Below are 14,781 nucleotides of genomic sequence, written 5' to 3'. Positions count from 1 at the left end.
AGCAGTGTTTTCTTGGTGACAACGCAGCAATGTCTTTCAACGGATTGCGATTGGAGTATGCTCTTGAGGGCAGCTCAAACTATATTGCATGGAAGGACAGGATGGAGGCAGTATTGGATGATAACGGGCTGAAGGAATTCATAGATACGGATATCCCAAAGCCTACTGATGCTACTCAAGCTGATGCTTGGCAAAAGAAGATCGCAAAATGTCGAAGAATTCTGTTGGAGGGCGTGAAGGATCACATTGTGTCCAGTCTCCATGGAAAGGCTACTCCATATTTGATGTGGAAATCATTAACAGAATTATTCCAAAGCAAGAGCGATCAGAGGAAGCTGGCGCTCAAAGATAAACTCAGAAACATCAAATGCGAGAAGGGAGACAGTATTCCCAAGTATCTCACGAAGTTCACTCAATGTCGAGATGAGCTGGGAAGTGTGGGGGTTACTGTCGATGATGAGGACTTGGTGAGCTTGGCTCTCCTTGGTCTTCCGAAGAGTTGGCATTCCTATCAGGACTCTATCAATGGTCGGGAGAAGTTGCCAGGATGGGAAAGACTATGGTCAGATCTTGTGCAGGAGGAGATCAGGCGGAGTACCAGGGACGGATCTTCGTCAAAGGGAGCTGATGAAGAGAATTGTGCTTTGGCTGCCAAAGCAAAGAAAGGGAAGAGCAAGAAAGCTTCTCAGTCTGGTGCGAAAGGCAAGAAGCAGGATATGTCCAAGGTGAAGTGTTTTCACTGTCACCAGCATGGACACTATGCCACAAATTGTCCGCAGAAGAAGAAGAACAAGCAAGCTGCTGGATCTGCAGGGGGAGAGGCTTTAGCTTCTCAGTTTGAGCTTGATTTTTCATTGATCGCATGCTTGGTTTCAAGTGTGATGGGATCAGTGTGGTTCTTGGACAGTGGTGCGTCTTTTCACATGACGGGAGATAGAGATTTGTTCTCTGATCTGGAGGACAAAGATCTTGGAGTGCACATCGAGATGGGCGATGATGGTAGATACAGTGCGACCGGTATCGGTACCATTTCCTTTGAGAGGGAGTCTGGTAAACCCTTTGTATTGAAGGAAGTCATGCATGTTCCAGGATTGAAGAAGAATCTCATCTCAGTGGCGATGTTAGAAGACAAGGGGTATGATGTTGTTTTCAGCGAGGGAAAGGCCTTCCTGCGCAGCAAGACAACTGGTGAGACCCGGAAGATAGGGGTTCGAGTGAGGAACTTTTATCAGTTGCATGTAGATGGATGCGCAGCAATGGCAGGCAAGGCAGAAGGATTGGTGAGCCGGGATGATGGCGAGTTGTGGCACAGGAGATTGGGTCACCTTCACCATGGAGCCTTGAAGATACTGCAGCAGATCACTACAGGGCTTCCTAAAGGCACACTTGCGCAGTCAGATCAGTGCAAGGGGTGTACTTTGGGGAAGTTTGTGAAAGCCACCTTTCACGAGAAGGATAGTCGCGCCACGACGATCCTTGAGAGAATTCACACAGACGTGTGTGGACCTTTCTCAGTTGCTTCGACAGCAAAACACAGGTATTATGTGATTTTTGTTGATGATTTCTCTCGTAAGTGCTGGATCTTCTTCATACAGAAGAAGAGCGAGACATATTCAAAGTTCTGTGAATTCAAAGCACTGGTCGAGAAGGAGTCGGGGAAGAAGGTGAAGGCTCTTAGGAGCGATAATGGTGGTGAATACATCTCGGACGAGTTCAAGGATTTCTGCAAGGCAGAAGGGATTCGTAGAGAGCTCATAGCTCCCCATAACCCACAGCAGAACGGGGTAGCTGAGCGGAAGAACAGAACGATTGTGGGTGCTGCACGGGCAATGTTGCATGATCAGGGCCTACCCCTTCACTTGTGGGCGGAAGCATGCAATACAGCAGTTTATGTGCAGAACCGTTGTCCTCATAGGATACTTGGCATGAGTACACCCGAGGAGGCTTATTCTGGTAAGAAGCCTGATCTTTCTCATTTGAGGATTTTTGGTGCTAACGTTTACATGCATGTGATGAAGGATGCCAGAAAGAAGTTGGAGCCGACTGCAGAGGTTGGGATATTTGTGGGGTACACTGATACGCCCCACAACTATCGTGTGTATTTGCCAGACAGTGGTAAAACTGTTGTGCGACGGGATATAAAATTTCAGGAGGAGAAAGCCATGAAGTGTTCGCTTGAGAGGGAGCTACACTTGCATGCAGATGAGGAGCTATTAGTTCCTAAGGATGAGCTTCAGGACGTGGATCAGCCACAGGACGAGGTTCATGGAGTGGAAGAGACCACTCATGCAGCGCCAACCATCAGAGGGCGAAAGCGCTTGACAGAAGCTGAGCGACTGGCTCAAGATGCGGAGAAAGTTGTAGGACCACCTACAGCGCAACACAGGCAGAGACAGTCACCGGATCGGTACACTAGATACATGGCTCTTATGAGCAAGTGTGTTGTGACTGAGCCATCCTCTTTCGAGGAAGCTGTGGAGGATCCCGCATGGGTAGACGCCATGGTGGAAGAGTATGATTCTATTGTCAGAAACAGTGCATGGGAGATTGTTCCTAGACCGGAAGGGAAATCAGTGGTGGGTTCGAGATGGATCTACAAAGTTAAGCAGGCAGCTGACGGGAGTGTGGAGAAGTACAAGGCAAGATTTGTTGCCCGAGGCTTTTCACAGATTGAGGGGATCGATTATGAGGAGACCTTTGCACCTGTCGCAAGGTATTCTTCCATACGGACGATTCTTGCTCTCTCAGCGCAAATGGGATGGCACATTCATCAGATGGATGTGAAGACTGCGTTCCTCAACGGAGTCATTGAGGAGGAGGTGTACATTGAGCAACCCGAAGGCTTTGAAGTCTTCAGCAGCGAGTCGCATGTGTGCAGGCTCAAGAGAGCGCTGTATGGGTTGAAGCAAGCACCACGTGCTTGGTACACACGGATAGACAGCTATTTCACAGGACTTGGATTCTCCAAGAGCGAGGCGGATCCGAACCTATACCAGATTGTGGTGGAGGGTAAGTTGCTTATCATTGTACTGTATGTTGATGATTTGATTCTAACGGGTGATGAGCTGTTGATACTGTCATGCAAGAAGGATCTTGCTACAGAGTTTGAGATGAAGGATTTGGGCCTCCTTCACTATTTCCTAGGATTGGAAATATGGCAGCGCAGTGGTGGACTGTTTGTTTCTCAGGGCAAGTATGCTCGGGAGATACTAGAGAAGTTCAACATGCATGGCTGCAAGCCTATTGATACTCCTCTTCCTGGAGGTTGGAGGAAGGAGGATGCCACTTCGGGAGAAGAAGTGGATGCCACTGTTTATCGACAGTTGGTGGGGTCGCTGATGTATTTGGTCAATACACGACCTGATATATGCTATGCAGTTAACCAGCTTTCACAAGCTATGGTTAAGCCTACCAAGCTCTTCTGGAAGGCGGGCAAGCATGTATTGCGCTACTTGAGAGGCACATCGGGATATGGTTTGTGGTACAGACAGGAGGATGAGGTGAAGCTATGTGGCTTCACGGATGCAGATTGGGCAGGGAGCCCAACGGACAGAAAGAGCACATCAGGAGGGGTCTTCAGTATCGGATCGACAATAGTTTCTTGGTACAGCAGGAAGCAGAGATCTGTGTGGATGAGGATGATCCTGGTCGGGTTTTTCGGGTCCAAGCACATCAGGTACCATCATATCAGAGATTGTGTGCAGCGGAGGATCATGTTACTTTCATACATTCCAACGGAGGATCAGGATGTTGATATTCTGACGAAGGCTCTCACCAGGAGCAAATTCGAGTACCACCGAGGCAGGATAGGGGTTGCTGATAATCCATATCTTGTCGAGAGGGAGTGTTGAGATTGCAACAAGATGATGGAGCTTAGTGAAAAGAGTCGCCTTCACTAAGTGGGCCCGCAGGCTATTTTTGGCGCAAGTCTATTTTTAGACTATGTCTATTTTTAGACATATGGATCATGTCTATGTTTATGGATGATTGATCAAGTTGGGAAAAATAGATGGACTTCTATTTTTGATGAAAGTGTGAGTGATCACAGTGTGAGTGATCAAGTCTATTTTTAGACTGGCTGTCAAAAATAGAAAAGTCAAATATTATTATCTCACAATAATATTTGGACTATAAACTTAATCTTATTCTCTTGGAGCACTTCAGTTTGAGCTACGGAAGTGGCACATGCAGCTGTCAGAAGGAAATTCGTTTTTCTTATGAGTCAGTTGAGTTGTTGCATGCATGACTTCAGTTAGAACTCAAGTGAGTTGAGTTTAGTGGACTGGAGGTACAGTTGATGGAGTTGTGTTCAGTTTAACTTAGTTAAACTGGTTGTAGTTAGTCTAACTGCAGATAGACTAATGATGAGTTGTTAAACTAATTATTAACTCATAATACAACTAAAGAATACATCAGTTAACTCAGTTGCATGTCAGTGCATGTTCAGTTCAACAGGGACAAGTGGTAGAGAATCAGATTGCTATCAGTTGTGACTATAGTTGTGCACCAGATCTTGCACAATCAAGGGATTGAGTATGCCAATGAGTTTGCTCACGTATTTGGCCCGCATTTTAGCCTTTGCTCACGTCCACAAAGAGTGAGTGACTATTTTGCAGGTGAAAATCGAGTTTGGGAAGCTATTCTCATCAGTTCTTGAGCGGGTATTGAGCAGTGGAGGCAGGCAAGCAGTGGAAGAGATTTGGAGATCAGATCTGAGCTGTATTGTGTGTAACAGAGGTGGAGATACTTGTGAGAAGTATTATGCTATGTAATGTTACATGACTCAATCATTAATATACAGATAGTGTGGGGTTTTTAGCGAGATGCTTTCCCCGTGATACATACTGTGTTAATGTGTGAATGCTCTTGATGTTTTATTGTTATTGATGCTACTATATTCTTGATCAACGTAGAGGAGCTTATGTATTGTGTATGTTTTCCGCATTAGTACATGATCAGGATAATCTCCATTGAATATGTGTTAAATTATTCAAAATTTCTACACACCCTTTAGGGAAGGTTTATGTGCTCTCTTGACCATATATTCTACAGGAAAAGATGATCAAGAACTGGTAAGCCTTCCTGAGGGACGTTGTCTTGTAAACATGGGTGGGTGTCTGCTAAAACTTCAATGGCTCTTTCACCCAGTGCTTAACAATGTCTCTTGTATTCACATAGCTATGGGTGGCATAGAGAAGTGATTCCATGCACTTCACTAGCTTAGGCAAGTCATACATTTGTTAAAATTCTTCTGCCCTAAAGGTGGCAAGCTTCTTCCAGCTGGCACTGCTCAATGTCATAGTTTGTTCATCCGTATGTGAGACAATCCAGCTGATGATGTCTTCACATGGGAAGGTGAGGTACCTGCATGCAACCTTGTACAACCCTGACTAGTGAATGCTAAGATAGACATGTCGGTCCTCCAAATATACCCCAAAGTTTTTTGCAAAAGTATCTTTGATCTATCGCCATGTTAGTGTTGTTCCCTTCTCAATAAACAACTGAGTATCTGCGTACACTAGTCAATCAATTGATGTCTGCTCAACTGCTTCCCTAGTACTGCTCTCGGCGGTTTCTTTTGATGCAACTCTCTTGGATTCAATCTTAATGGTGACTATTGGAGAGATGCTCAACAATTGTTGTACCTGTGGGACAGACCGAACACTCATGGCAAGCAAATGTTTGTTAAAAAAAACAAAACATCTTCAAGCAGCAAGTCGAGCACTTGATGTGAAGGATTGCATAGTTTTTCTTGAGAGGGGTGATTGACTTACTGTGGGAAATGTGCACTGCATAGTCCCAGCAGTCAAGGTGGAATCTTGATGACTGAAACTGCATAATGCACAGTTTAGCCTGGGAAAATGCCTGGGAGAAAGCGCAGTTTCAATGGCCAAGTTGGGAGATTGAATCCTGGAACTGTGCAGTGTGTAGTTGGAGCCATCTCAGGCTATGCTTTACATAATTCCAGAGGCCAAGCTAGTGGCTTGAGCCTCCAAATTGCGCAGTGCAAGTTGTGCAAAGTGAGATCTGGCCAAGGGAAGCCCAGATCTACCCAAGGGAAGTGTGAAAAACAAGCAGATCTGAGAGATAGTGTGAATCTGAGTACATATATGACTAAGTGTATATGTATGCATGTGAAACAAGTACATTAAGTGATTAAATGGATGCAAAACAAAGAATGTGAGGAGAGTCGCTGCAACGGCGATCATTGGTGCAAAAACAGGAAAACTCATTCGACACTTGGGAAAGGCATTCTATAACCTGAAATAACACTTCTACACATTAAAATGCCAGTAACCATGTAGAGAAACAAGTGAAACAACACTCACACAAGCCAAACAACAAAAAGCGATAGAAAAAAACGACAAAATATGACAAAAGAAAAACTCACCCGAAAAAGGGATGACGATTGCACTGAATGTTCCTTGATCTCCTCAGGAATTCTAGAGCTCCAAGATCAAATGTGAAAATGATCTCTATCAGCTTCGATTAAATAGATTTGAACAAATTAGGGTTTATGACGCGCATGTCTAAAATCTAGGAAAAAGTGACACTTGGTGGAAGTTTCTGAAAATAACGCAAGTGCCTCCTTTGGGATACTAAAAATAGATCCCTATTTTTTAGGGATTCTTTTCAATTTTTTCCCTTTTTCTTTTTCTCAAGAAACTTTCCATGCACACTGTCGGGAAATATAGCACAATTTTGGGAATTGGGCAAGTTTCGACTCGTGCAATTTCTGAGCTCAGTGAGGGTTGTGAAATTTATGGGCTCGATGTTGGGTTGCACCTTCATGACTGTGCATTTTCTGAGCTCAAGGCTCCCTGGCAGTTAGGACTGCACAATTCCCAACAACAAGGCTAGTAGAGTTTAGGCTTCTGTGATCCATATCAAGTTTACAAAAGATTTTTCGGCGAAGATCACATGAGACATCATCTGTCGACGCATTTCGAACCAACCAGTGTGGTTCATCATCACGACAAGTTGAAGAAACAGATCCAGCTTAGCAAGTTAAATAGACAGAGCAAAGCCTCCAACGGCTAAAAAGACTAACAGCTACTTTTGACTAGGTATCGGGATCAAAAACCCTTTTTACTAAAAATGTTACCCTAGGGGGACCAGTCCTTTAAAAATAATATTATGATAATAGTTAGATAAAATTATTTAAAAAAAATTATTTAAAATATTAAAAATTAATTAAACAGTGATGTTTAATTAGTAACTAAAAATAATTCATGATAATAGTTAGTTAAAGATAAATAATTAAAAATTATATCTAAGGGAAAAAATTACTCTAGAGGGGGACTAGTCCTTTAAATAAAAATAATATTATAATAATAGTTAGATAAAAATATTAATAAATAATTAAAAATTTTATTAAAATATTAAAAATAAATAAACGGTTATGTTCAATTAGTAACTAAAAATAATTCATGATAATATTTAGTTAAAGAAAAATAATTAAAAATTATAACTAGGGGAAAAAAATTTACTCTAGAGGGACCAATCCCTTAGAATAAAATAAATAAAATAATTTTGTGATAATAATAAAAAAAATTATTAATAAAAATGATAATAGTTAGTAATAATACATGATAATAGTTAGTTAAACATAAATAATTAAAATTATATTTAAGGGAAAAAATTATCCTAGGGGGACCAACCCCTTAAAATAAAATGATTTAATGATAATATTTAGTTAAAAATTATTAATAAATAATTAAAATTTTTATAAGTTAAATGATAATAGTTAATTACAAATAAATAACTAAAAATAAGAAGGAATTAAAAACAGGACCATTCTTATATGAATAAATGAATATACAAGATAGAGATGAAAAAATTAAAATGAGTCATCCTAAAAATAATAAAGTAAGTTAGAAAATTTAAAAAAAAAAATAAAAATAAAAAATAAAAATAAAAAATAAATAAATAAATAAAAATAAAATTAATTAATTAATTAATTAAAAAAAATAAAAATAAAAAATAAAATAAAATCAAAATCAAAATCAAATAAACTAGAATAATAATAATAAAATAATTCAGAATAATAATAAATAAATAAATATGTAAGTTAAAAAATAAAAAATAAATAATAAAATAAAATCAAGATCAAAATCAAATAAACTAGAATAATAATAATAATAAAATAATTCAGAATAATAATAAAAAAAAGGAAGAAGAAGACTAGGTCGAGAGTGCTGGGACCCAACAACGACTGATTTTCCAGCCATCATCTCTATTGAGATTACTCGGCCTCTTTTCAATCTCAAGCGCCTCCCTAAATTTCCGATGATGGAAGTGCGAAACCTTAGCAATAACACTAGCTTCCTCAATACAAACATGATGATTGGTTTTCTCGGCGTGCTCGGCTAAAGCGGAAGACTTAGTACGCCTATGCTTAAGGTCTGCAGCATGCTCACTAATCCTCTGATTAATGGAGCGACCCGTTTCCCCAATGTAGGGGGTCCCACAGGAACAGGGGATCAACTACACATCTTTCATATCTTTAGGGTCGATAGGATCCTTCGCTGATCTGAGGGACATGCGAATGGTTTTCAGGGGCCTAAAGGTCACAGGGACACTATGCGGCTTGAGAATCCTACCAATCTTATCAGTAGTCCCCTGAACATACGGAAGAAGGACACCTGGAACTCGCTCCTTTGGTTCTCGATGAGACAGCGAATTCTTGGAAGCTTTAAGGAAAGCCCTCTGACCCAGGAATCTACTATAACCATTCTCAACAAAGACATCAAGGAGATGGGATTTTTCTTTCTCAAAACTCTTCTTATCCGAGATCCTTAGGGCCCGAGTAGCCAAGGTATTGAGAACACCCATCTTTTGAGCCAGGAAATGATGGGAACTGGCATGAAGATACTGCTCAGTATGCGTTTTCTTCCGAAAAACCTGGTGGCCGAGGGAACCATCACTATTCTTAGAAAAGACTAGTTTGCCTCAAGAATTGTGTAGTTTCTAGGGCAAGCCCAAAACTGTTGTGTGACAAATTCAGGAGATGAGCTTGTGGGTTAGAACATCAAATAAGTAAGAAAACACAACCCAAAATGTGAAGGATAAGTCTCATTTGAAGCACAAGTACCTGGATTAGTGCTAGATGAGTTGTTGTGGTTTAGAAGGAAGGCTCCAAACTCAAATCATAGGCAAAATTTTGGAGTGTGGTTGTAGCCGCTATAACATTGGCGACACACTGGTAGAACTCCAACTCTCTGTATGGACCTTGTCTCATGCAAAGCGAGTCTAACTATTCTAGAAGTATTGTTTAGTTCTTCAATTTGCATAGTCTCTTCACTTAACTTGATTTAAATATGTAGTCCCTACCATTCTCTTCATCAGGAGCACGCATACCAAGCCAAGTCAAACTGAGTTGTTTCGATTGGGGATGAGGGGTATATACATGCACAAGTAAAATAGATTATCAGAATCTTATTTTCATCTTTGGTGTTGCTCCGCTTCCATCTGTTCTAGATAGTACCCCAGCGGAGTCACTTCAAGAACACAAGCATTGCTTTGTTGTCAGCGAGCCTGGACAGTAACCCGGTGGAGTTACTTGATTCACCTCTCTACGCAAGAAGCCTTTCTCTTCTTTCGCCGTTTATTTCATTTTTTTTCATTTTCATTTTTCAAATAACTATCCATAGGCACTTATTTATTTCATGAGGAGGAAGAGGGATCCCGACTTATTAAGAGAAGAATAGGTTGTCCCTTTAGAGAAGGATATTTATATATACCTCTGACATACTTGTTAAGGTTTCCCCCCTCTCCTTACTCTACTTGACTAAGTTGACAAGGGTTAACTGAATATAGAAAATTGATTAGAGTAGGCGGCGCTAGTTAAGAGTGCAAGCATCGTGATTTCACCATGACTCTCTCCGAAAGGAACATATTTTCCGTCAGGGTATCATCGACTAAAATGAATGCAAGACTCACATAAAGAGAGGGAATAGATAGATAACCAAGTGTTGATAGTAGTACAAGTTCCTCTTGCACTTCAACTTGCTTGTCTAAGAATCCAAACATGGTTTCATGCGAAAACTAACTTATAGGTGCGAAAGCAAACAAACAAAGGAAAGAAGTGGGGTAAAGCAAAACAAAGTAAACCAAATGAAGAAATAAACAAGAAAAGAAAAACTACTCCTACTCCTAGCCTAAGAAAAACATGGGCCAACTCATGTAAAGTGATACTTCCAATGCATCCATCGGTGCATTTATTGGCCCATGTAGGCGAGAGAATGCATGTCAACAAATATATACAAGCAAACCAACAAACAAGAAAGATAATATAATGCAAACTAGGACATTCGAAGCTTGAACCCATCCGTGGAAAAGTAAAAACTAAAAGCGCATGAAAGGCATTATGTGGATGTACCATGGTGTCATAACATATTGCGAGTTGAAGACAAGCATGTACACACTCTTGAACTTGAAAAACGAGCAAATGTGAAGAAAGAAGAAAATTTCCATTTTGCAACAATGCTTGCTACGTACAACTCCTCCAATTATTGAGTGATAGGATCGTGTGATACAGATGGAGGATGCAAAAATTGTAAGATAAATTGATTTTCAATGTGAACAACATAGCGATGAGGAGCCTGGAAAGAGTCAACACATTTCTAACTAGAGGTGAAACTGACCTCAAGGTTACGAGAACCTGACATAACCATCAACTCTGGCTAAAGTGCCTCGACAACTTGGAGAGGTTCCAATTCATCGGAAGATGGATTATCAAAGATCGGTGGCTTAGAAAGATCAATAGTGGACAAATCAAAATCATGATCGGATGAATGAATGAAAAGATCATGACAACCATGATCAGAAAGTTCAAGATCACGAACAGGGGCATCCTCATGATCTGACAAATCATACAGAGGGGATAATGAAAAATGAGAAATTTCACCCTCTATGTTTCCAGAAAGGTAAGATGAGAGATTGAGAGGATTAAGGAAGACATATTTGTCCTCTCCGCATTCAAATGAAAAAATGGCATTCCACATATTCTACAAATGGTCAAAAATAGAAGCATCTGAAAAAAGAATTTTCACTAGATTGAACAGAAATAACATAATCATGAAATATGTCAGGATAAAGTGGATGAGGTGCGGACATAAGGAGGTCATCATTCATCACAACTCCTTATTCAGACTCCCACACATACTCATCAAAAATGATATCGCAGGTTGGTTTTTCAACACCATCTCTGTCAAGAACTTGATCCTCGTGAACATCACAAGAAGGATCTGAAATAGATGAACACAACACACCAAAATATGGAGGATCAAAGGGACCGAAGGACAGAGGATGGGGAGATAGCACTTCATGAAAACCATCGGAGTCACAGTCCAACTCTGTGTAGAAATTCTGAGTAGGTGGGGTAGGAGGATATGGAGGTAGATCAACAGGTGGATTCTCAACTTCTCCCACCTCAACCTACAGAGCGAGATTTGTTTAATGAGATGGGGACGGAGGGTCACTTGGGACAGCAACCTTACTTGTCTCATATTTAGAATCTATAAAACCGAGGTATGTTAGGAGAGGTTCGAAAGATTATAACTCATGTGGATTTTCAAAAGTGTGAACAAGATATTGAAATCTTCCTGTTAAAAATTCCCAATCAACTTCATATTTAGGAAATTCAAAACAGTAATGAAAAAAACGATCATGAAAATCTTAAATAGATTCATTAGGTGATTTTTGCAATTTTTACAATTTTATTTTTAATGGATTTACGATCATAAGAACGAAAGCACAACATTATTCACCAACAAACTGATTGAAAGAGTATGTGGAGGTTGCGGGAAATGTGTGACACCATTGCTTTGGACGCCCTTTGAATGTGAGAGCAAACAACCCACAGGAAACATCCTCAGACGGGATATCATGCCTGTCACAGAAACCAAGAAAGGAAATTGTGTGCCTGAGAAAGGTTATTCCACCTTCACCATTGAACTTAATTATGGAAAATTCATTTAAAATGCTCACTGACACTTCAAAATTTGCAAAGATAGAAAAACATGTTGGAGTTATGATTATGGAAGACGTCATGAAATATGTGCAAAAAATCAAAATAGACTTCAAGGGCTCACCTTGTCATCTGGCCCTCCTTCTAGCGCTAGAAATTTTGACGGTGATGGACCTGCCAACTTTCAAGGGATCTCCCCGATATGAAGTCCTAACTAGACCTCACACCATTTGGAGTAGGAGTCCCAACAGTGGGTGGTAATGTAATGCCTTGACCATGGAAACGTGCAAAGGAAAGTATGGTAACTTTGGGTGAGATCAAGTATGTGACACTGCAGAGCGTCAAGTGCGATGCATGAAGGTTCCAACACATGGAAGGAAATGGAAGTGCGCCCCTTGGAAGCCTGTAATAGTATGCATCCTGAAAGGAACACACGAGCGAAATGACATCACAAGCTAAGATGTGAAATAATCCACAAGTTAAAGTGTTGAGTTAATCCAACAACACGCATTCAACAGGATTCATACAAATGCAAACAAAATAGTTCATAAGCATATGTGTAAGTTAAATAAAATACATTGCCAACACAAAAAGAATAGTCCTACTATATTAAAAACATATGCATGAAAGTGTGTTGGATCTAATTTTATTATTATAAGTGAAAGTTTCATCCATACATACACCATTGACGACCAATAACCCTAATAGTAGAACATTATAGTCAAGAACACATGCTCCTCCAAAGAAATATACTCGCTCTATGCTATGGAGAAGTCAAGGCTCTTCACAATACTCTCAAGCTCTTTCTAAGCCTAAGCCTAGCCAAAATATTGGCTTTCAAAATCCTGTTACATGAGTTATGAGGTTCTATTTATAACAAGAGGGGGTGACTCTTCAACTCCCCTTTGTGACCTTTGGACTACCCTCATGACTCTTCAACTTCTTCACAAAATGACACATTACATTACATGGTGACTTTTCATATTCCAAAATTGGCACTTGGAATTTCACTTACAACATAAATACAAATAATATTACATTTTCCACATGTGCCCATATAAGACAAAATAGGGTAGAGACAGCCTAACAAGACACAACACTATGATTCTGGAGTTTGGAGGAAGTCCAGCTCAGCAACCTCCACTTGCTTCTTCTCAGTCACATATTGGTTCCAAGCTTGGTATTATGTGATGGTGTCCCCAAACTACTTAATGATGTCTTTCTGGAAGCGAACGCTAGCCTTTGTGGCTTGCAAGTACATTATCTTAGGACCTGTATCCAACTCATTCTGAAGCATGGGCGGCATTGTCTTGATCTTGATAGGACCACCGATGTACTTTTGCATGTTGTGTGCATTCAACTCCAAGTCTTCCTTGGTGGCTTCTTGTCTTAGCTGATCCAAGTACTCATTGATCTCCTATCAGACTTGGTTCTTGAGTTTAGCATCGGTGAGGGAACCGATTGATGGCATCTGGCGTTTTATCACCAAGACATCCAAACTATTGTACAACCGCACATATGAGGCTTGTGTGTTGCCGATGAATGAGGCGAGCTGCTCGTTGTTCTGAATCAGCATTTGAACCTTCACTTTCTCCAACTTTGATTGTGGCTTCATCTTCTTCACTAGGTCAAGCAAGGCCGATTTGTACTGCATTATCCACTCTTGTACATGGGCGATGGTAGCATGTATGTTTTTTAGAGTCTAAACAAACTCTTTGCTCCGTTGTTGTAGGCCATGCAAATGGAAAAATACTTTATGTACGGTGACAAATCTATCATAGAGCTTCTACACGACTTATCCAAGTGTTGATACTTCAACAAGTATCGTTGTCCTCATCTCCCCTAAGGTGGAAACTACATTATGTGTTGTTGCTCGGAGTTGTTCTGCCTCTTACCTAGTAGCCTACAAGTTATTTCCAGTTGCTCATTCTCAGTTGTCAGATACTAAACATTTGATCTTGTCACTCCTGCATAGGCCAAGATGGCTTTGGTAATGGCAGTTGGATGCTTCCTGGTGTCTAACACTATCACCCTTTCTTTGATGAATGCAGGTGATGTGTGATCATCCGGAAAATGCTTCCTCCGCGCTTGTACAATCCTCTTCTAGAACTCATCGAAAGATAGGTTGTACACATCCATGACTGGATCATTATCAAGGAGAATAGCATCTCCTTACTCGCTCGGGGCTGGCTCTGACACTAGAGGTGGTGGAGACTGAGGGATGACCTGTGGTACTCTCAGCATCAGGTCAACATCTTCATTATATGGCTCATGTTCCAACTCCATGTCTATAACTTCGATCAATTTATCAATCTACTGAGCAAGCTCTCGGTCCTACATCTGTTCACCTTCCTCCTCAGGTGCTAGTTGTTCCGGCTCTTCAACCTATATCGGTGTTATTTCCTCCATCATTGCACCTTTCCTTTGTTCTTATTCCTGCTTCTGATTCTCTTCTCGTTCTCTCCTCCTCAACTCATGTTCTTCCTTCAACTTCTTCTCTGCCTCATGCAGCTTCGATTTTGATTCTTGCAACCTCTAATTTTCTCTCTTCCTCCGCTCTGCTCTCTTCATCCTTTTCTCCCTTTTTTCTCCCGTCACCAAAGCTTCCTTTGCAGTAATAGGAGCTGCCATCATTTTACATCTTTGCTCTCCCTCTTGATCATTATAAATCTTCCTCTTTCCCTTATCCTGCACTGGATTTCTTCCTTTGGTTGTTGTTGTTGTTGTTGCTTCTGGAGCAGTGGTCGTCCGTGGAGGATCCTTCCAAGTCCTTGCTATATTGACTGTCTCATTGAGTCTAGAGGCATTGT

This window comes from Pinus tabuliformis, chromosome 1_2 (assembly GCF_031772625.1).
Source record: "Pinus tabuliformis cultivar Carrire ecotype Pingquan chromosome 1_2, CPIR1, whole genome shotgun sequence".
NCBI classification, from domain to species: domain Eukaryota; kingdom Viridiplantae; phylum Streptophyta; class Pinopsida; order Pinales; family Pinaceae; genus Pinus; species Pinus tabuliformis.
This window is presented reverse-complemented; position numbering follows the sequence as displayed.